We start from the raw sequence: 18,336 nt of genomic DNA on the forward strand, positions 1-18,336 counted from the left end.
TGATGTCACCTGCGAATGGCGATTACAGGGCCGGTGTCCTTCTCAGAGGTTCTTGTTTGCGCTTCTCTTTTGTCGCACGGTTGCATGGTGGCCATCCTGTTCGGCATGATGGGAAACCTGCCCTCGTCTGAGGGCAAGGGGCCTGGTGATGTCACCTCAGGGAGGGGTCAGAGTGTTCGTGCTGTGGGCATTCAGTGATGTCCAAAAAGTTTGGATAATTTGAAAGTTTTGACAAAACAAGCATGGTAAAATATAGTTGTGTGTGTGTGTGTATATGTGTGTGTGTGTGTGTGTGTGTGTGTGTGTGTGTGTGTGTGTGTGTGTGTGTTCCAACTGGAAAATCATGAGGCAATACTCAGACAACCCTTTATAGTGCCTTGGCTACAGTTAGTCTGTAACCAGAGACTGCTGTAAAACAGACTCTCCTGTCTGTTCTCAGTCAATGTCTTGGATGACATTACTTCACTGTGCTGCATTATGTGACTTATTCAGAAAAATAGTCATAGCGATCATTTGAGGGTATTGTAGGATTCCATTCGCTATCCCCAGCACTTCTCCACAAGGTTGTCACAGGGACACAAACCCAATACGCAGTTAGTCATTCTAAAAGGGTAGCAAAAGGGGCGAAAGCATGTAAAGAGACATTAGAACCCCCTCCGCACAGTTCAAAGTGCGGTGCGTTATCCGTACTGGGGGAGATATACCGGGATGTCTTCAGACTCTTGTAGTCCCCTTCATCTTACAGGGGTAATATGGGGTTTGCACATCTAAGAGGTATTTTTGTAATAATTTGCCTTTGTCAGACCTGATTTGACCAGACCACCTCTTCAGGATCCACCTGTTACACCAGCATTCTACACTGATTCTTTCTGCCCCCTCAGGCCGGTCTTACTGTCTACATTCCACTTCCCTCTTCTCCCAGTGCGTTTAATCAGGAAGTTATTTGTTTATTATGTTTAAAAACAAATATGATGACAACAACATAGTGATCCAATCAGTTATCTTAGTACAGCTACCAGTCTGAATGCTGTGAGTTATGAACAGCAAAGCAGTTAATCACTTATCCCATGACTGTCAGCTACCTGCAGGTCAGACAGGGTCTGGGGACCCAGGAACTGAGAGGGGCTGGGACATCCCGCGGCCTTGCGCTATGGTTACGGTGCGTGTGAACGGGAAGCCCCTGGGCTGACCCTGCGGTATTTTACAAAAAGAACGCGGCCGTTTCTTCTGTGTCATCACCTCGGTTTTGGTTTGCCCAGCCCATGACTTGATGCAAGCCTGGTAGGATTAAATTGAAATCAAAGCCTAGCGGGTTGCCATATATCAGTGCCAGTCAGGATTCGCGGGCGTGGTGGACTGGTAGGTTTGGCGTGTCTTTCAGAGCTCTTCCTGTCTGCTGTTGCACAGTTTTCCAAGTAAAGCTATGTTGTAATGTTAAGTTAAAGCCATTGTCTAGATAAGGATACCTGCAAAAACTTCTCATGTACAAAGACAACAATATCTGTCTTTGGCTTGGTCACCTGCCCCTCAAATGAGTACTTAGAAAAAAAGGAACCGCCAGGTCAAATAAGCAGGGAACTAGGAATAATAATGCAATTGCCCTATAAATGTTGCAACTTTGAATGCATTCAGTGCTCCTGTGATAAGCTTCAGTGCCCTGAATTATCAGCCAGCTGGTCAGGGCTTTCTCCTGTTTAGCACCCTGTGAGTTGGTACAGAACTGGAAAATGATGTCATACCTGATAAGTGTGTAAGAGTGTGCGTGTAGCAGAGGGAGTTGGAGCAAAGTGTGCGGACCTTATCAAAGTGATAAAGACATGGTGTGACCGGCCGTTCCAGCACGCTCAGCGGGGCGCGCTCATGTGTGCTGCGGCACTCTCGCAAGCCTCCCTGTCTGGGGTCACCTGCTCGTGACGTGACCGATTCCGTGCCTCTCACACGGGACACGGAGCCAATGGGCCTCCTCCGATGTCACAAGACTGCGCCTACAGCTGCCCGTGTTCAGACCTGTGAGGGTAAAGCTTCTGCGAACTGTTACCCGGCCCTTTGTCCCCCCTGGTCTGTTTACCGTCGTCTTGATCGATGGACACGTTATGAAACGTCTCTTTGTGCATGTCGATATGAAGGTGGAGCGGTGTTCTGAGCGGCAGAATTGCAGCAGGCTTAGGGCAGGACTCTGAGCAGCGTCTGAGCTGTGCCAGGCAGCACCGCTCTCTGCAGTTGTGTGCAGTGTCAGAGCATGGCTGTTTCCCCCCACCGTGGAGCGGAAGGATTGTGTTGTTGGAAAGTGTGAGAGTGGCTCTCTGGGGTCTGGACAGGAGGGGACACTGACTCACAGGCATACACTGCCGTATATAGCTATACAGACACACGCACCACACCCACGCACACGCACGTGCAAATATCCTCTCATTCTCACACTCATATATAGTCACTTCAAGAAACATAGCACAACTGTAGCACCCTCACAGGCACATTGGCGTAGTGTGAAACACTTGATAACGCACGAACACACACACACAAACACGCTCACACATGCAATCACACCGCTCTGATCAGGTGCTTGGGGTGTGAATAGACCTCTGAGAGGCTGCAGCGGGATAGAATGGAAAAGGGACACATCCTGGAAAGAATTTGCCCAGAAAATCAACCAAAATATTTACTTATTAAAGCACAATACAGCACTGGAAAATTCATTCCATACTTGGATTTGGTAAAGAAAACCACACCTCAAAGCTGCACACCCAGCACACTGAGGTTTGTTCTATGATTTTACACTAAGCTGGTTTTCGTGTTCTCTTGGCTTTCTCTCATGCAATGATTCTTGGTGTGTCTCCGCCTCTCGAAGTGTGCGCTGATGGTTGCCGTGGCTGCAGGAAGCTGGCCTGCAGCTGATAGGCTGAGCGGGTGTAGACATCAGACCGATCCTCCCATTGTGCCCGACACGAAGAGGTCACCAGACACTGGATACCTCAGTGGATTTGCCTCCAACAAGGCCTTATTCCAGTGTGTGTGTGTGTGTGTGTGTGTGTGTGTGTGTCTGTGTGTATGTGTGTGCGTGTGGGTGGGTGTGAGAAAGACAGAGGGGGTTTCTCAGACTGAAACCTGAGATCCGTCTCTTTGAAATGGACCTGACTGGTTCTGAGAGGGTGAAATTGTGGCCCGCTATTGGCTGCATTCCGCCGGGCCCTTGGCGAGCTCCCATAATCCCATTGTTCCTTCTGATAGGAACGCCGCCACTCCTCAAAGAAGCAGGTGTGGAGCGTGCTTGTAAGGCCCCTTGCCAGTCCACAGCCCCTTCTGTGAAACCATATCCAATTTGCCCACGTTCAATCATTATTACCCTGTCAGCTCAGCAGGAGATTTCCCATGAAGGAAATTTCCCATGAAGCCCTTCCACAGGTGACTGAACAGAGGATGTTGCGTGCTGCAGTTTACCACCAGAGGGAGTTAAATGCTCCTTGAGTTCACTGACCCCACTTTGATCCTTGAGGGGAGAAACCACACCTTGCAGATTAGAATAGTTTTTTTTTTCCCATGCAAGGTCATGTCTATGTTGAGTTGAGGGATTGAATTTTTTGAATATTTCCTTCTTAGTAATCAGGTATTAGAGTTCAAAAGGTTGGCTGAACTAACTCAAATGAAAATAATCCTGACGCTATGGAACAACAAGTACCGGGTTGAACAGCCTTGATTATTTCAATACAGGGCCAAAATAACAAAATCTCATAGAATTATTATATCATTTATATAGTACAGGTAACTAGTGACAGATGCCTGTGCTTTTACAAGAGTATTAATTATGTGTGTGGTTGAAGTTAATATAATAGTACAAAACACATCCAAAAAACACTTTTTGTTCTTTGACATGCAACCTATAGGTTGTCATATGAAAATTCTTTGCTCTCCTTGTCAGTGGGAGGTGCTTGACCCAGCATTCTCATTGCCTGTGATCTTTCCCTTTGTGAAATGTTCTTCTTCCCCAATAATTGTCTTAGATGCGTTTCATTTGCAGACATAGTTGTGCATGTCTTCCCACGGGGTTTCTGCAGTCTCGTGTGACTTCACACTGAGCACAGGTACCAGTTTGATGATGATAGCTCATGTCCTCTGGGATAGCCCGACTGGAAACCCCCCAAATCCCCTTCCACCCCACCCCCCCAGCACACACTCCTCTCTCTAGGTGGTCATATGTACTTCTCCATTTTCTTGTATTTTCCTTGTATGACCAATTTTGCAAAAACGCTGAATTTAACCTCATGGTCAGGATAATGTTCCGGATAAAGTTGTATTCTGTGAGTCAGGTTGGGATCATACCATTGAACATGACAGTGTGGCAAATTTTATAAGCAGTATCTTTTTGCATCATTTAAATTAAAACCAAAATGGCAAGGACTGTAAATGTCATTACATAAAAATTTAAAATTCAAAGCAGGAGCAGGAGGTTTTAGTTTTGCTGCTCCAGTAAATGATGGAATGGGTCTCCGGGTGATTCAGACACCTTGTTTGTCCTAGCAACACGTAGAGAAAATTGTTACAACACCGAAAACAAGTGTTGTCGTGTCATGTGAGAACATAAATACGTACATTTTAACCTTTTATTTGATTAAAATGCACTGCACAACATTGACATGTCTCCATACAAAGTGAATTCAAATGTTTACCAATAAATGTGAAATTTATTTGAAAGTGCACAGCCGTGTGTCTGTGGAATTATTTTCTGTTTCGCAATGTTTTGGTTTTGTCTCCTGTAAATCCTTTGACAATAATATGCCGTTCTCAGTAATAAAGAGCGAGAGGAGATTTGGGACTCTTACGTTACTAAGCACTGTGGGAACATGGCATTAAAGAAGACAGTGAGAGAGAATTGAGCACAATGGTTCAGAGAGGTGAACGTGTATCCAAACATTTCCATAGCGACGGGTGTACGTGTCTGAGTGTGGGGGGAACTGATAGAAGAGGTATGAGTGGTGGGGGGGTGCGGGGGGGCACACAGGCCTTCCTGCATCAGGTGTGGTTACGATGGTTAGGAAATGGGTGCAGTGTGCCCCTCACCTCCCCTCTTTCCAGCAACAGAGTCTGTAGTAATGGACCTCGCCTGTGGAAAGCATGTGAGACTCAGGAGAAGTTAGCTGCTGGGGTATCTGTGCCCTGCTCTAGCACTTTCCCATACTCAGCAGATAGCTTTTGCTACCTTTGAGTACAGCCACACGCATGTATTAGCCAGATTTTATGTTCTCCGTGAGGGACGGGTAAATCTATTGGCCGGAAAAAAAACCCAAATGTTCCCAGTCAACCTTTCGTGCCTCGCAGTGGAAACTGCTAACGTATCATGTTGCTGAGTAAAGCCCTTATTGAATTACACTTCCCCTTAAGAACTCAAAATCAGCTGTTTGGGTTTTACATTAATGTTTGGAAAAAAAGCAGAAAACCCACTTTAATTAAGTTACTCTGTTATCATGGTCTGAGCAGCATGTCAGCTGATCCGCCCAGGCGTCCTCAGCCATGGCGGATGGAGGGAGGGAGAGAGGGAAAGGAGAACAGATTCATTAATGAATCATCATGGCGACGGCACTTCGCCACAGTTGTGTTTCTGATTCACCCCCAAAGGTCACGATTGAGTGATTGAATGATGAATGAGAACTAAACGATGCCCTTGCTGTTTTGAATGGACAGAGGAGATGATACAAACACTTCCGATCCACACCTAGAGAAGATACCAGTTTCTTGTGTGTCAGTGTCAGTGCTGTGGCTGTTCTCTTCTTCAGGGTGACTGTTCTGCTTTGCCAATATGAGGAATTGACAGATGTCGTCGTCCCTCCCCCACACACAGACACACACACACACACACACACACACACACACACACACACACACACACACACACACACACCATGAAGAGGGAGGACCAAACCAGGGGAGCCGTTTCAGATCCCGCCCCCTCTCTTGTAAATAACACTCTGGTCTCCCTGCTTTGTTCTGCAGCGGGGGCTTTTTGTGGTCATGCTGAAACCCAGCTCTTGAAGGTGTGTCACATGATCCAGACGGAGGCTTAACTCTTAAGCACAGCTCTTTTCATGTGGGGGTTCACATGTGGCAGTGTTTACGGTGCGTTTAAAGGCTGGGGGGGGGTTTCTTAAAAAAAAAAAAAAAAAAACGAACAAAGTGTGTAATTAAAGGACGAGTCCCCCTAATTGGTCATGGGTTCTGGCGCTGCAGGGCCATCCAAGCTGGTCCAGCACGCCCATATTGCCATCTCCTAAGAGCACGACGGCATGCACCAGGTCCTGTGTGCTGTCCCTGTTTCACATGACCTCAGCAGTGTCCCCCTGCTCTCTCATTCTCCCTCTGCTGTGTTATTACCGGGGCTGTGAGATCACCACAACGTGATCTACTCAACCGCCACCCTCAGGCTGACCGACCCTGCCATTCTTGGAAGTCTGTGCGATTCGTTTGTTCCTTCGGAATTATTTAAGGAAACCCATGATTTGATTTATTTAATCCCCAGCAATTTATAGCCCCCCCCCCTTCATCTTTCCTAGACATGCAACGTCTTTTAGCGCATTGGCATGCTGCTGCCATGGCCTGTTGCCTTGACAGCGCGTTCATTCACTAAGACGCTGGATTAAAAATGTGGGTGTGATCGTCTCCTGTGCTGTACCTGACACCTGAGGGCCATAAAATGCTTGTTACATAATAAAAACAAACTGTTCCCATCCAAAGATATGTTTTGATGTTGCGCCTTGTAATTTATTTGCTTAGAGTGTCTCTGTAACATACCAGTGAACTGTAGCAGTTGGCTGTAATTTGGTTCTATCGCCACTAGGTGGGGTTAGGGGTCCAGTAAGACTGGAAGACTGCTACCGAAGTCCACTGAGAATGTAGATATTGAAAAGCTTGTTCACCTCAGATGGTGCAACTTGAAAGGGTCTGTTTTGTTTCTCCCCCAGCTGACACCAAATGTATCCCTATTTTCAGCAGTCCTCCTTCGACAATCCATTTTCTGGACACTGTATATTTATGATATCGAGACCATTTACTCTCAGTTACACAAATTCCGAGGAAGGCTTTTAAAATCCGCTTATCTCATTGTTGAGTGCTTTCCTTAAAACAAATATTCACTTTTGCAAAAAGCCATGTGTAAATATTATTTATCTCTATGAAATGTTCCATTATCTTACACTTAAGGCAGATGAATGTAATCTCAACCTGAGGAAAGAAGACTGCCGAACACAGGATGAGAAAACATGACAATAGTATGTAGGAACACTGGAGCTGTTTCCTGAGGCCCTGAATCTACATCTGAATCTCTGTTGCTGTGGAGTGGGGCTCATTAGGGTCAGTCCATATATGGCCAACTTCCTGTAAGAAATATTCTGAAGATCTGGCTGGCTGTGTTATAATAGGCTGATTGCTTATTCTAGTGTCAGTTTTTAATTTTTCTTCCGCTTCATTTTTCATTTTAGCCTCCTCTTCTGCTGTGGAAAGGAGTGACTTGGCGTTTCAGCTGAGATTTTACTTCTCAGCCCTCAGTAGAGGGGTTTTAAATGGATTAGCGTGTGGCTTTTTCTGTGCTGGGGATTTCGCGCTCCGCGGCGCTTTCCAGGAGCCGTGTGACGCGCTGCCTGCGGCAGGACGCAGGGCGCAGACCGGAGCCCTGACTAACGCTGGTGACAAACGCTCATGCATCCCAGGGCCGGGACATCAAGCGCCGCCGCGTGGAAGGAAGTCCCGCTCTGACTGCGCCTCACGCTTCCTGTGACACACACCGTCGTGGACGCGCCCCGGCGCTCAGCTGTCATTCAGTCACACAGCTCTCTCTCTCTGCAGGGCGGCTCCTTCCCTGTATCCCAGGACTGGCTAACGTGCAATGCCCCCCCCCTCCCCCCGATCCTGAGCACCCGGTCACCAGCTGCAGGGTGTGGGACAACAGCAGATTATGAGCGCAGTTCTATATTTCGGCAGAGCACCGCCGCCCTCTGAAAGGCCTGCATCCGCCAGGGCGGTCATTGTTCTGGCCAAACTGCGTGAGGTGGTAGCTGGGAGAGGAGAGTAGGGGAGGGGGTGGGAGGGGGATTTGGGGGCTTTCCAGTCGGGCTATCCCAGAGGATGTGAGCTATCATCATCGCTCGTGTTAAACCGGTGCCTCTGCTCAGCGTGAAGTTACACGAGAGTGCAGAAATCCCACGGGACGACATGCAGGAGATTAGTTAAGGGCTGAGTGCCCGTCAGGCTCGCCCATACCTTCGGGGGCTCTCTGAGAGCAGATAAGGAGGTGCGCTGAGTTCGCCCGGGGCAGATGGAAACTGCAGTAGGCTCAGAGATAGCTGGGTGATCCACTGTGTTTTCAAAAATTTTGTTTAAGTTTGGCGTGTGTGACTTGTGGCTGGGGCGGGCTGGGAGAGCGGTTACAGTACGCCAAACAAAATATTTCAGTCAAATGCATTCTTGCCTCCCCACCTCAGCTGTACGGTGAGTGTTCTGGTGCACAGCAGCTGTCTTTGTGCCACCCAGGTGGTGGTGGTGCCTGAGGTGTGAGCTTACTTTTCCCGCGCCGTAAAGCATTTTGACATCCACGAAAGTGGACGTGGAAAGAAATTCGCTGTCGTCGTTGCTGTTGCAATTTGTTTGTTTCCAAAGCGTTTTCACGCGTACCAGGTTAGCTGATGTTGCGTCTGTGGTGTCTTGTATGGGCTTATCTTTAGGTGCAAAGTCCTACCCCTGTGCTCACCATATGTTTTTGAGAGGACAGGGGCTTAGTCGCACACAGGCATGTGTATCAGACAGGACAGGAGGGCTTACCTCATACGCATCTGCGCAGGGAATGTAGAAAATGGTGATTTATCCCGGCGTTCGGTGTGCCGCGGCGGAACTGGATGGAGGTGGAATGCCGTCACCTTGGTGACCCAGATGGATCGTTCGAAGAATCTGAGAGCGTGCTCCTCCCCTCCGTCGAGGGGGAAGCGTAGAGGGCAGGGCGTTGACGGGTGAAGCTCTGCAGACGTGCCTGACTGAGCCCAGGGTGCTCTGTGGGTCTGCTGCAGTGTCTGTACCTGCAGCTGATTTGGTGCAGCTGAGGCTGGGCTGGAATGCCAGAATGCTGAGCGTTCTAGGTGTTCTGGTCTGCAAGGCATTCCTCTGCACATGTGCTTGTGGTGAAAGCTGGACCCTCCATGTGTGCATCTGACTGGGAAAGTAAGAAGCCATCCATCACCACACAGGAGGACCAAAGTCTTTTGCTGTGAGAAAAGTTTTAAATACTATGATGTGTACAAAATTACTACTTATGGATGCACTTTTGGACATCTGGTTATGGCTCTGCAGTCATGTCAGGAAGCATTTTTGTAATTTCCCAGTGCGCTTAGTTTAGGCCTACGAGTCCAGTAATGGCTGCCCCAAATTACAACTGGCCTGATTGGCACACTGACCCAGACCTTTTAAACATCAACATCAAAGGACTCTCCTAGCTCTCTGACCTTTCCGATGACTCTTCTCACAGGCTGTGACTCACTGTGCTGTGTAAATGCGCATTGCATTCCCTCGTGCCTTTGATGTGTTCTGAATCACCACCAAAATCATGACGTTCCCAAACAGTCCGCCTTCACCTGTCTCTGTCAGCGGAGCTCCATTAGGGGTTAGAGCCATTAGGGCCCTGTGTTTATGGAGATGGAGCTGGAGGAAGCTTCCCCACTGTGGTTAATGGAGTGTTGAGGCCAAAGTGGCCTTCTCTCTGGCTTTTCCCTAAACCCTCTGGTGAATGCGATCCCCTGGTGCTAGGTTTGCCTAGACAGGTGATCTGTGGAGGAATAATTCCGTCCTTTTCATTTCCTCTTTCTTCCTTTCTCTCCCCAGGCAGATGCTGCAAAAAAAGAGCTCCTTCTCTCTCTTCCCGTCGACCAATGGTTGGGCCTTCCGAGGGGTGAGTGGCGACCCGAAACACCCGAAACCTCATTTAGACTCACTAATGCTGCATGTGAGGCTTTTTGCCTGTGCTTTGCCTTGTTTGTGTGGAAAAGGCCCATTGTCATGTGAATACACATACACGGACACACAGGAACACACACACACATACCCCCACGTACATATACACAAACACACACACATGCATATACAGGCAAACACACACATATACACACATGCAAAGAGAGATGCACATGCATACACACACACACACACACACACACACACACACACACTGAAGCGAAAGCGTAAAAGCACTGAGAAGACGAAGGCGAGAGTGTGCAGGACAGGGAGGCTGGTTTCCTCCTTCCTGTTCCTGGGTCTGGCTGAGGGGGCGGTGAGGGCTCTCACTGCCCAGCCAGGCCTGTTTCACAGAGGAAGCAGCCCCCTCACATAGGGGCAAGCGGTCCAGCAACATGCCGCTGCTCCTTGGAGACACCTGTGGGGTCTTGCACCTCTGACCGCAAACACACAGATGTTCTAAGAAATACACTAGCAGAATGTTTCGGTCTCACACTGAGCGGTGGTCTGCTTTTTCAGTTTCGTTGCATATCATGTTTGTACAGTTTTGGCAGCGTGTAGCCTTTTAGGCCCAAGGCTGTAGCCATGTTTGGACCACACAACAGCGAGCTGATGGCTTTTTGATTATTTGACTGATATTGATATTTTTGCTGCCATGGCTTCAGTTGTGTGGTGCTCCGTGTTCACTGGGAGGGACTGCCGTGAGTAAATTAAAGACCATCCATGCTGAGCTAACTCTCGGAGCCTGTGGGAGGGCCCACACGCTGTGTGTCCATTTCAGCTCTGATTTTTTTTTTTTCCTGCAGTGGGTTGCAGTGACCTCACCACCATTATCGCCCCTGTATGTCCAGCAGAATGTCCAGCTAGGATCCCTCCACTCAATTCCTTCACCTTGGCAACGCTTGATCAGGGGGGTGGGTGATGACGGCCTCGGTGCCGCTGGTGGGCCATTGAGTGCTGTTGGCTGTCAGCTGGGGCCGCTTTACTGCCTGTGATTGTCACCATAATGGATGTAATTGTGGGGGGGTGGTCCTGCTGGGGTTGCTATGGTGACGGGCTGTGTTGGTTGTGGGTGTAATTAGGTTGTGTGGCCCCTGGGAGAGCGTACTGTTTACAGTAAACACAGTCCTTGTGCCGTGGTACGTCTCTGCCTGCTACTCATTAGCCCCATTCACAACGCTGCCCTAACGGGGAGGAGCGCTGAGCTTCATTCAGATGTTTTTGGTAACATCCTCTATCCCGCTCATTACTGCCTATGAGTGCTCCTTGTGTGGTGCTTTCAGGGCTCCACTCTCAAAGTGCAGGCGTGAAAACTATGATTCCTGGAAAAATCGTGTTAGCCAATAATTTTACAAACAGTGAGAAATACCATTAGCAGCAACGTGATGACAGAAGTGTGCCCTAAAATGAGAGGATTATTGGTTACTGTGATGTAATGGCTACGCTCAGTTTGCCATAGCAACGCATCAGTTAGTAAGCCCCGTTCTGAAAACCTCTTGCTTTGAAATGTGCTCTCTTTCTCATTGGCTGAGGAAAATGTGCTCTAGGGAGAGGAGTACTCGCTGCGTTGCTCTTAACCAGCGATTTCTTACAATGATGCATGCTCAAAAATGCTCATTCGGGAATGTGATGTAGGCTTTTGTTTCCAAAAACTGTCCCCTCTGTACAATCCATTATTCCTGTTTTTTTTTGCCAGGAGTACTGATTAGTCCAATAAACTAAGGCGTTTGAGGGAAACCAGAGCATCTTGTGAAGGGGAGACCGCCCTGGTTGAGAACACCACTCTATGGTAGTGTCCTCTCCGGTGATTTGACCCAGAGTCGAGGGCACCCTGGGCAAAGGCATCTCTCCCCTCTATGCAACTCACTCCTCTGTGACGTGGCTTCAGGCTCCTAAGAGCCTAGCGTGCTGAACCCTTGACCTTCTCACACACCAAATGAGGATTCCTCACATTTTCCCTGTTGCCGCCAGAGCCTGTACCAACCGTGCCGTGTGCCAAGGATGTTACTATGCTTGCAGTCTGCTTTATTGTTATAAGGAGGGTTTTGGAAATGATGTCACAAGAGAGAATTGTAAACCAACTTCAGGTATGTGAGGTACACATCCCTGCTGCCAGTTTTACGCAGAGCCGCTGTGTTCTCAGAAGGCCACAGGCGTTTCCTCAAGCTGCAATGCCTCAGAGAGGCTGCAACCCAGCCGTCTGAAGAACGACTCTGTCAAGCCTCTCACTGGACGTGAACATAGGAACAGAGCGTTCTGCTTGTGTCAGGTTGACATTGGACCGAGGAGCGATGGAAGGGGTGTCACCGGCGGGGTCGGGGCTGAGTTATTGCCCACCTCTGACACGCTGCTGTTCATTCTCACACACAGCGCTTGCATGGGGACTCCGCCGCGGCCCTCGGGAAGAACACAGTGTAACAGGAAACACTTCTCACCTCAGAGCACCACCCGGGCCAGCAGGCTGGAGATGTCACTCCGTGTTTTTGACTCCCTACTTTCAGTGTTCTTATTCAGTATCATCTTACACTTCTTCCCCTCTGGAATGCAGTTTTCAGCCTCTGCGCTAAAAAAAAATGCACACAAGCCTCTTTCATATGTTTTTTTGCTGTCAAGCCTTAGGAACTCTGCTATGTATTATGAGTAGTAGTAATGAGAGCAGTGTAGTCATCCTAAAAATTTTGAAGTCTGCAAACACATCATTCATCAAGACCACATGTATGTCTATGAAAGATCATTGTAGCATGCTGACATGCAGGAAGTCTTCAAAAACCTAATGATTATTTATTGAATGTCCTCCTTTGAGAAGATGCTGTAATCAGACATAAGCCTAAACCAGGCCTATTTTCAGCTCCTCCAGACCCTGAGAACAGCAGGAATCTCAGGTCTCCGCCGGCATTGGATTCTTTCCTGCTTAATTTAGATAAGAGATCCAATCCCGTGTGTCCTCCTGGTCCTAATCAGTTAAGAGGAAAGTGCCTGTGGGAACCTGGCCATGGCAGGGCTGTTGCCTCTTGATACTGTGGCCCACATCTGATGGGGAAGAAACGTCTTCCAGTATCCAGCCTTGTGTTGACTGATATGGCTGTCTTTATCACCTGTGCAAGCATTAATGGATCAGCTGACAGCCTGTGAGTGGACCCAGAGCTGGGTGGAGGACACCCCTGCGCTGACGCTCCAGTAACGTCACAGACAGGGTGTCCTGGGGAAGTCCCGCCCACATTGAGGGAGTTCAGGGTCTCGGTTCCCTGCCCCCCCCCCCCCCCCCTTGCAAGTCCTGCCCTCTCGTGGACCTGCACATCACACCGAACCCCCCCCCCCCCCCAGTGTGCGGGCCGTGGCCAGGAGCAGACACTGAGTCTGGCCCAGCGAGTGGCCAACACAAACACACGACGCCTGCCTCCCCACACCCTGAGATCAGCAGAGGAATCCGGGACAACAGTAGAAAAAAAAAAAAAAACAACTCAGCTCATCCTCCGGCTGCAGGTCTCTCGGCCCTCCACTGAAACCTGCTGACTGCCAGGCGTGCCAGAAGCACGGCATTCCTGATACCCTGCAAGGACAAGGTTTACTAAAGAGGCAGCCTGCTGGATGTAATATTAAGCAGAGCCCTCAAATGGTTCTCTGCTAATATACACTCAAATTAAAGAAGGACAGCCATATGTCCGTGTGTTATTGTACCTCCTGCCAAAGTGTAACGTTGAGGCAATTTATACCGTAACATTTGGATGGGTTCTGCCAAGGATTTCACATTTCTCATTTAATAGTCCCGGGCTGCTGTAATATGCTCTTATTTCTGTTGTTGCTCAGTGCTCAAAATCCTGCACTTTAGATCATGTTCAACAACACAGCTTTGAAGAGACTTATACAAAGCAGAAAGCCTCCTAGCACTATGTATACCTTTTGTGCCTCGTAATTAGCTGAGCATTAAATAGGGCTCGAATATTGCATGTGTACTGACTGCGTTGGAGGAGCTTTTTTGAAAGCGGGTGAAAAATGTGAAGCTGGAACATGATGTTTCAAGGCAGGTTTTTAATGATCAGCCCTCATGCCTCCTGGCCCTGTGTGTCTACACTCTCTGACAATGTCAAATATTCTAGAAATGTCGACCGGAGACAGGGTCTCAGATACTGTGCCTTTGAAGAGATATCAAAGTGCTTTATTGCATCCGTTAAAGTAGTGAATCTTAGAAGCAGGCTTTTTCTCCCAGGATGAAACCTTGAATTAAATCAGTAATTACAGGCTTGGAGAATGACGAGATCTGTTGTAGCAGCCCGCCTCTCTCCAAAGAGCAGAATCTCCTAGCATCTTCAGTGGCTTTCTGAGGCTCATATTGTATGTAACTTTACCGAGTCAGCACACCCTGGCCAGGTAGTACTTAAATCAGTCTGTCAGTAAGCATTATGTTATTATCTGAACTTGTACTTTGTAATTGGTGCCTGGTGTTTAAGTTGTAAAATGCTCTTTGTACTTTCATCTATTGATGCTCTGTCCATCACCCTGAGGGGGGGGGTCCTGTCAAATAAATAAATTAATAAAAGGAACAGTGGTATGAGGCTGTGGAATCCAAGTTCCATAGTCTGTGCCATGCATAAAAATTTCCATCTATGAGTGTTGAAAATATTCAATACTTATCCCCCCATCCCCTCAAACAAAGCAGGAATGGTAATGAGTTTTTCTGCATCCAGGGCACCTGCCCGAATCTTGCTTATTGTTATTTATTAGATTAGCTGACCCCTTCAGATGATGCTGGAGTGAATTGTACAGCTCACAGTTTACATAATCACCTTAATCCATATTTCTCTGTCCTACAAAATTGAAAAGTATGCTAAGCTTGAATCTTGGTGCTCCTCACTCTTTATCCCTGAAACAAAATTGTGCTGGTGGCCAGCATGGTGCTTGTGCAGTGGTGTGTGCAGGATGGTGTTGATGTTCGAAGCATCACCTCCCTTGACCTCTCCCGGCGCTTATCTGGTATCCTTCTTTCACCCGCCTCAGCCAGTAACAGACACACAGAGTTTCCGTCAGCTGACGAAGTGAACCCTCGCAGAGCAATCAGAGAGGCCCAGATCAATATCTCTCTCTCAGCTACCAGGGACATTTTTGGAGCTTTTTTTTTATTCTGAACAATTTTTTGATTGCAAGTTTTTTATGCGTTATTGTTTCTGGGGTTTTGTTTTGGTTGGCCCGATTAAAATCGTTCCAATGACTTTGCTAAACACTGGTTTACATTGGCAGCTGTGAGCCGATGGTATCAAGGGCCCATTGTACAAGTGGCCCAGGGCAAGTGCACGGAAAGCCAAGTGCAGCACGATGCCGGCTGGGAGATGTGTTCAGTAACAGAGCGCGGCCTGTGGAATGGTTTAGGCAATGCGTTCACTCTTGGAGTTCACCTGACACTCTGGTCAGGTAGATGCTCTTTGGTAACGGGCAGTTTTCAGAGCCTATTGTCATATTCTTTGAGGCATTTTAAGAGAGGTTTGCTTTTTGAGTACAAATCTGCAGTTAAGTGGTGGGTTTTGCCAGGATTATATAGGGAGCTGGTGGCTCTACATCACAGTAATGTCTTAATGAGCATTCCCAGAACTAATGGAGACGGATTTAGTTACACTGCAGTTGCCTCTACCTTCAGTTTAGCATTCAGGTCTTTGGAACTGCCTCTCGAATTTGAAAATTTGATGACCCCAAGCCAAGCAAATGAGGCTGGGTTTCCTTCACTCGTCAGTACAATACAGCACTTGGCAGATGACTCAGTCCTGTGATTAGCAAGGCAGACCGTCTCTAGGTCTGTCTGTGTTGCTGCAGTCTTTCCGTCAGCTTGTAACGGACAGTGTGTCCATTACACCCACCTGGCTTCTCATCAAAGCCTTTTGTCTAACGAAACCCTGGACCTGACCTTAACCAACTGTTTTGCGCTGTTTTTTTTTTTTCTAAAAAGCCCTGTGGAAAAGCAGCCAAGTTAGTATGAAAAGAAAAGCATTAACCTCTCTAAAAGATGCGATATCTTTAACAAAGGCTGAGTTCTCGAAACAGATAAGCCCTCTAAGCACGCAACATCTAAAATATTCTTACTCAGGAGCTGCTCTCTGCCAACATGTGACATGAAAGTTAGATATAAATTACAGAGGAAAAAAAAACGAACTTCTCTTTGGGGCCTGGGGAGTATCTGCCTCTTCTAGTCATGTTGTTTCAAACAGTGTGCAATGGAGGACATCGAGGGAAAGGAATCATTTTTGCTGTTAATGTGACAGACCCATTTTAAATTAGAGTATACATCATTTGCTGCAGTACTGTGTGAAAAATTCAGTTTTTCTCTGGGGGAAAAAAGGCACAACATGCACTATATTATACTCCTTTACCCATGTGGGACACCACAGATTTCACAAGCAAATGGGACAGTGAGCCCTTTCAGTGGCAAAAAGAGGTTCTTTTTTCTAGAATAATGCTAGGTTTTGGTGATGGATTAGGGGGAAAGCATAAGATGAGAGATCACGAAATATCTTTTTTTTACCTTGCATTATTTGCAGGTTTCCTGCTGAGCCCTTGTATAAGTTATCACTTCCCTGGAGACTGGCTATGTACTGAGGTTTACGAGTACTTTCCACCCAGCGGTGTTCAACTGCATCCTTCCTGAGTTTACTTACTCGCTGGGTGTGGTCTATCTGACCCCTGCCTCTGCATGAGGTCAGCGATGAAGGCTGACCTTTGTGACATCACATACAATGGAGTCAATTCCACTGCAGCATACAGTCCAGTTTCTACCTCCTGTTGCGAAGTTGTTAACAAAAGTTGTTTCCTGATAGGTGGCTATGGAGACACACTCTTTTGACCCATTCGCTTTACCTGGTCCTGTTGTCATTCCACAGATTTGTCAATGAATTTAAAAACCACAGCTGTGGAGGTCGAGATAGAGCTTTAACACACTGAAGCCATTGAATGACTCACAATTACAAAGACGATTGGCCAGACTGTTTTAGAGGCTGTAGCTTAGGAAACCGGTGCTCTGTATTGCTCTGTCTCCTGAGTATTTATCACTGCAGCGAATATGCATATGCATGATACTAATACCAGCTTGCAGGGGTGGGAACAAAGGTAAGGACAGCACAGTTATGCCTGACATCAGTTCGCATTTATGTTCATACAGTCAAGCCGCCTCTACTTCAAAGGCATAGCATGGCATTTTGACAGGTGATCACTCCTGTGGCTGGTGGCTCGGATTGCACGTTTATGTAATATTTTGCACAATCATCCCGTCTTCCCTGGGGTTGCACTGATATGGCATTCTGAAGACAGCGCGTTGTCGTGCTCTCTTCCTAGTCTTGAGTAACGCTGAGCTAAAGAGTACTCTCCCCCCCTCTGGCAAAAACAAGACCATCAATCACAAGAACGTTCTTAATTCCTAACTACGACTCTGACACTCTGCTTACAAAATACCATGTTGTCCAAGTAATACTTTGTTTCAACCGAAGTAAACAGATGTTGCAAATAGTCATAAATCAAGTTAGTAACTTTCTACCCAATAATATCTATTAATAGATTTTCATCTTCGGGCAACCATAGTGGCCTAAGAGGCACTTGTGTGCAGCATGGATCACATGAAGGACACAGGGACCAAGCCCTCAACAGTAACGGAGCACATGATGTTGGTGCGGTTTGAAAGTGGTCTATGGAAAGAGAAGGTCACAGAGATGTTTGTCGAAGAACATCAACATACATCAGAGGGTTCAATGTCTCCCTTTGTTCTCTCTGACAGTAGTTCGAAATGTGGTGAGTGGTGATTCCAGTGGTCTTCCACATACAGACCCCAGAGAAACAGAGGTGTTTGGCTCCTAGTGACGCTTGCCGATTTTTTTAACAGATCTCATTGGGATATATCATATTGTGCGCTCATCATAAATACTGTTTTTAGTCATGTCTGAAAAGGTACTTTTCTGTTCCACCCTGCTCCTGCCCACACTCGCTCATTTGCTCACTCACACATTCACACGCTCACATACTCATGCATGCACACATGCACAACCACATGCATTTTGGAGCACAAATAACCTGAGTGTAGGCTGTTTTCTGTAATCAGAACTGGAGACTTCCTAGTGCCGTTTCGAGTGAACCTTGGAACTCAGTCTGCTCGCTATGAGGTTCAAACTCAGAGTTCTAAAGTAGATTGTGGCTTTGAAAAGGAAGATGCACCATTGTTTTAGGCAGATATTTATCTGGAAATCAGATTATGTGTTGAGTGGCACATACTTGTTTTTTTTTTTTACCAGTAGTTGTTTTACTGCTTGTGTACAGCTCTGGCAAGGTGGTTTTACATTTTTAGTGCTTCGATTTTTCTGGGAAGAAAAGTGTGGACTAACCTGA

This window comes from Megalops cyprinoides, chromosome 6 (assembly GCF_013368585.1).
Source record: "Megalops cyprinoides isolate fMegCyp1 chromosome 6, fMegCyp1.pri, whole genome shotgun sequence".
NCBI lineage: Eukaryota > Metazoa > Chordata > Actinopteri > Elopiformes > Megalopidae > Megalops > Megalops cyprinoides.